The 6,000-nt window shown below is 34.5% G+C and overlaps 1 protein-coding gene across 1 annotated transcript in view; it reads left to right on the top strand.

The window, feature by feature from the left end:
* Positions 1-1,834: 1,834 nt before the first annotated feature.
* Positions 1,835-6,000, top strand: part of cpx (synaptic transmission protein complexin) — a 124,279-nt gene continuing 120,113 nt past the window's right edge. Inside the window, exon 1 of the mRNA XM_089087740.1 lies at positions 1,835-1,911. The gene's annotated coding sequence lies outside the window, so the exon portion shown is untranslated. The remainder of the gene's footprint in view (positions 1,912-6,000) is intronic.

The following is a 6,000-nucleotide window of genomic DNA, read 5'->3' as shown; positions in this document are numbered from 1 at the left end:
AAATTTAGACTCTTTCTCACAACGCTATTTTCTTAAACAATAAAAAACTTTAGCGTAAAGTGCGAGGCGTTGAGGAGGGGACAGCCCCTTTCATATACGGGATAATTTCTGCTCGTTTTAAGTTTTGATGTTGCTCCTTACTTTCAGTAAAAAAAAATTCGTTTTTTTTATATTTAATAACATATTAAAATCTTGCTCATCTTTCTGTGAAAATAAAACAACCAGACAATGGAACTAACTCTTATATGTAGCCTAGTGTGGAAACTGATATCAAAATGAGCTTAAGAAATTATAGGCCTAATCATAGGCTATATCAGGATTGATTTATATCAGGATATGTTTTGTTAAGCTTCACTACTGTTGGTGTTTATATGTCTATCTTGGGAGGATGAATAAGGTCATTGCTAAGGAGGGTGAGGTCTCCAAAAAGTGAGTTTTTAGTTTCAACTTTTCGTAGTACGTACTGGCCCAATGGCCCCAAAACTCGATTCACGCTAAAAGTATTTTCACAGTTACAGAGGAGTTTTTCTCCCCTAAGCATTCATTTTAAGTGCTTAGTCCACTTATACGCTTCAAGTGAGGTACTGGAGGTCAAACCTCTCTCCTTATTGATCAAACGACCTCAGTAAACAATTCGGGAAATTTTCGGTTAAAACGTACTTTTTAGGATTTTTGTCCCCATTCCCCCTCAAAACACCCACTGGACATCCCCATTCTTCCAAAAAATAGTTTGCAGCAATGCAATAGTGTACAAGTATTAATAATACTACAGATACGTTCTAAATAATATCCCTTCATTTTTAATTGACTGTGCAGGAGGAATGTGGTGCCACATGACAGTATGCTTTATGAAACCTTGAGGAGATAACTGATCCATAGTTCTTGGCCAATTGGTTATATCAGAATTTTTACTTGATAGTATTTTGGTTATTTTATATATTTTGAGTCACCGTAAAAAGGAAAATCTTTTGATATATCAATTTTTTTCATAGAGTTGGGTCAATATTGGCAGGGGCGTCCTGAAGCTCATTTTATTGGGGGGCAATCTTCATAAATTTTACCGAATTTCTACCTGATTTATGCCGAATTTTCTGCAGAAATCAAGAATTTTGCTAAATTTTGGCCGAATCTGCAAAATTTTGCCGAATCGCTACCTGATTTATGCCAAATTTTCGGCAGAAATCAAGAATTTTGCAAAATTTCTGCCAAAAGTTTCGCCTTCAGCGAAAATTTTACCAAATTCCAAAAAAGTTTGGGGGGTGGCACCCCCCCCCCTTCAGGACGCCCCTGACGATTGGTACATATCACCGTTATCAAACACATCACGGCTTGATTTGAAAAATTAAATATTTGCGGACTCTTAAAAATATTCCTCTGAAAATATATAAAAAGTTGCTGCTAAAAACTTTATGCTGTCGACCGACTCGGCTGATATCTGGCTTTTTAAAATGGCAAAAAAATGCGATAGGGGATTCTAGGAACCTTAACATTTCAAAATTTACAAATAAATATCCCCATATATCCCATCGTCTTATGGTGTCATCTCTATTTATTTATTCCAGTTTCTTCTCTGACCCTCCTAGGAAGCCCATCTCGATTCAAAGGAAAATATCGCTTATAGGTTTTCATAGTCAGCAATTTTTCGTTGTTTACATGAAATTCCGCTGGGAGAAGTTGGCACCCGCTCCCATTTTTAAGTAGGTCTTCATGGTGATTATTCAACTAGGGAAATTTCTGGCATTTCGCCACTGAAGAGAAAGAGTTCCCTTTTACGATCGATTCCCTGGAATCTCCGACTATGGAACTAGGCAAGCTTTCGAGCATCGCGTCACTTGGCTCTGGTGAGTTGGTTGTGAAAGAGTCTCAGTATCAGTTATAGAAGTGAATAAGTAGAAGCTTGAAAAACTAAGGGTAAGTGACAACGATGTTTCGTTTATTCCAAAACAAAAACCTTTGTTTGGATATCTGACCTTTTTTTTCAGTAATTCAGGACAAAATCAATATTAATTAGCTCGTATATGTGGTATTAATTTAGTATCTTGAATTTTTTTTCTGTTTAATAATTTTTATCACTGGAACCTTTCAGTTCGGTTGAATTGAACGTACATTTTAGGCGTGTCTTTGTTGTTCTCCCTTTCAAGGGCAGTCATTTACGCCCTTTCCTATTAAGTTGTAACTGGTAAGATTGTATAAAGTAATTCCTGTTTAGATTGCACCTAGTCTTTTGTTTTTCATGCTTTGTTTTTGGAGTTTAAAATGAAGGAAAGACGTTTAGAAGCAATAAATAGTGATAAAATAATAACATCGTAGTCAGAATAGATTTGTGCTGTAATGGCATGACATGCCCCCACTATTGTTTCATTATAATATAATGTCTCTCTCTCCAATTTGGAAAAGTTCTTTCCATTCTGAAAATATTCCCAGGAACTAGAACTATTTTCCGAAGCGTTAATTGGAAACGAATTAGAACTACAAATCAAAATTAGAAGAGGAACTTCTAGACTTTAAAAGCTAATTAGAACTAAATAGGTGCAGCTATTCAGAAAGAATGCTACTAAAACTGCAACGTCTCCGACTAATTGGAATGCTTTTACTACTACTACTGCTATTAATATTGTTACTACTTCTACTGCTACTACTACCACTACTACCTACTACTGCTGCGACCGCTGCTGCAGCCACTGCTATTACTGCTGCGACTGCTGCTGCAGCCACCACTATTACTGCTAATGATGCTACTACTACTACTACTGACGCTGCTGCGACTCTGCTGCAGCCACTGCGATTACTGCTGCTGCAGCCACTACTATTGATGCTAATGATGCTACTACTACTACTACTATTGCTGCTAATGATGCCACTACTACTACTACTACTACTACTGACGCTGCTGTTGCTATTATGAATATTATAAGCCAGTTGGAGGTTTAAGCCACCTCTTGCCCGAAATCTATTGAATAAATCCTCCGAATCTTTCCGTGTTTTAACCTTTTTTGGCTTCCACCTTACGGTTTTCTAAATAGTTTACGGGTCTCTTTTATTATTTTAGTTAAGTCTTCTCTGAGTAGTTTTGCTTTTCTCTTTCTCCTTATGGGATAGTTTGCAAAGTTGATTCTTAGGAAATATAATTTGTAGGTCCCAAGGAAACTCTAAAGTAACGGGGCCCGTCTTTCAGTACTACAGTTGATCCTATAGTCCAGTCTGAGATATCAAGATTTGATTCATACCCCCCTTAATTTTGATTTTTTTTTTTTTTTATTTATAGATTGTCTGTTTTGTTTTAGCTTTGATCCCCTTGTTTAAAATAATGCCCCCAGTATACGTTCCTGGTCCTTGTATTACGTCCAAACTATTTTGACCTCTCTTCATGGTATGCACACCGATTGGACTCAAATTCAACGCCCTATAAATTAAAAGTCAAATAGATTATTTTTAAATAGTTCAGATTAGATGTTACTGCAAAGTATGCAAATATAATCAGTTAAGCAATTACAAAATTAAATGTCATCTAGGACGTATTGTTTTGATATTGGAACCTATTCTCATGAGAAAGTGAATACATAAGACACGTAGATTTAACAATAATTAGGTTTTATAATTGAAAAACTAACAAACCTATGAAATTCGTTCCAGGGCAAAGATCATAAATAAAACTCCTTTTATAATAAGTTTTCTTGGGGAGTATGAAGTTTAAATAGTTCGAATTTCAATGATTTTTTTAGCTCCCCCAGATGGTTGTCCGACTGGTAAAAACGAATCAAAAATGAATATAAACTCCCCCCTCGAAAAAATCTTTTGTAAACCACCCCCTTCGGATTTTTTTTAAACACCCCCCCCCCCGTATTGGACGATGTCCAAAATAAAAATACGTTGTTTGTATTTTTCCTGTATGATAACGCAACTGGATTTACGTTGCTAGGGCAACATCAAGTATATCTGCAATCTTTGATTTGCTTCTCTGACAATGGCGTTGCGGGGGCAGCATTATGATTTGTTTCTTTGCCATGAATTAAATGCCTTAGTTAACAAACCCTTTTAATTTATAAAATTGTTTGTCTCAAGGAGAGTTAGAAAAAAATGACGACACATTCCTTAAATACTATCTCAAAATCAGGGGCGTAGTTTGCTATGGGGCAGAGGGGCAGCTGCCCCCGTCCAGACCCAAATTTTCCCCCACCCGGACCTCAGTTGCCCCCAATTGAAATTTAGTTTCTGCAAAAAATCTTGTCAAACTAAAATAAGCCTGCGTAATTCAAGTACCCAGAAAAATAGGTCAGTTTTTTTTAGTATATACTTGCGTTAATGGTAATATATGAACTGTTTTTAGTTTTACTGTAATTTTCACTTGGTTTGGGAAAATTGGCTCCAACTCCCCCCCCCCTTCAGAATTTTGACGAAATTACGCCACTGCTCAAATTTCGCTGAGTTCTTAAAACAATTTTGTTCTGCGTTTAATAACGCTTAATCATCGTTTTTAGATTTTGTATATACTATGTATATAAGTTAATGCTTTAATACTCTTTCACAAAACATAAAACTTAACAACATCTTAAATTGCAGTATATAAAGGGTTTGTAAACTTAAATTGCAAACAAAACGGCGACTTTTTAATAATCCAATAAAACAATTCAAGTAATATCTGCAAGATATAAGATAATAATAATAAGATAATAATAAGATAATAAGATAGCCTTATTATCTGTATACATACAGCCAATATCAAAACCAAAGACAATCCATCCAATTAAGATGGCCCAGTTTCAGGATTTCAATTATCCTGATTATTTTTTTTTAAGGTTTTATTGGATGTAAAAATTTCCTTTGCTTTTTTTGGGAGGTTAAACTACGAAACAAGGCGGAGTTTACTTCGTCTAAAAAATATAACTCTTTTAATTGTTTCTATATAATTGATGTTAACAACAATTTTACTACGTCTATCACCAAGTTATTGCCATATAAACATTTTACTAGTAATAACAAAACTACGTCATTGCCCTGCATTACGTTTGTATTAAGATAAATTTCCCTGTTGTGAAATATATTGAAAACGAATAAAAAGTAAACAAATTTGCACAAATACACAACCCCTCTTCCATGAGGATTAAATAAAAAAAATAAGTTTTTTAAACTGAAAGTAAGGAGCGACTTTAAAACTTAAAACGAACAGAAATTATTCCGTATGTGAAAGGGGCTGTCCCCTCCTCAATGCCTCGCTCTTTACGCTAAAGTTTTTTTTTGTTTTAAAAAATAAAGTTGTGAGACAGAGTCAAACTTTAGCGTAAAGAGCAAGGCGTTGAGGAGGGGACAGCCCCTTTCATATACGGAACAATTTCTGTTTCTTTTAAGTTTTATTAATGTCGCTCCTTACTTTCAGTTTAAAAAACTTGTTTTTTTTATTTAATTTCTGATTGTTTTTTAGTTAATGCGGCTTTTATTTTGGCTCACCGTCATTGAATAAGCAAACAAAATTTGCATAACAATTTTACTTTTCTTTTGGTAAATGGCTGTCTCTAAATTTGGTTCTGACGTAATTTACAAATTAACTTACGTAACGAACTTTTATAATGGTATATTTTTCTTCTGGCAAAAAATACAAAGTTGCAGATTTTTGCAGATACGAGCTAGAAACCTATGTAATAGGGTTTTTTGATAAGCTGGATCTGACGGTGTGATTTTCATTAAAATTCTTTCACTTGTAGGCTCGTAGCCTTTGATGAGTAATACTAAACTTAATAAAATTTATATATTTAGAATCAGCATTATAAGCCCATTCTTTTGATACATTTATTGACATCAAAATTCCGTTTTTAAAAGTTTCGATTGCTATCGAGCCGTATCGCTTGTTTTTTTTTATTGTTTTTTTTTATTAAGTATATGTTATTATGTATATGAGGGCCCCTTAGTCAATACCACGCTCTTTACGTTAAAAGTTAAAAAAAATTTGAATTCTCAAACCCCTGAATTACAAAGGCCGTTTAATTAGAATAGATAGCTCTTTTG

Source organism: Artemia sp. Qi Xiang Cuo, chromosome 4, assembly GCF_049724085.1.
Source record: "Artemia sp. Qi Xiang Cuo chromosome 4, ASM4972408v1, whole genome shotgun sequence".
Classification (NCBI taxonomy): Eukaryota; Metazoa; Arthropoda; class Branchiopoda; order Anostraca; family Artemiidae; genus Artemia; species Artemia sp. Qi Xiang Cuo.
The sequence above is the reverse complement of the archived record's forward strand: the minus strand, read 5'-3'. Positions and strand labels throughout refer to the sequence as shown.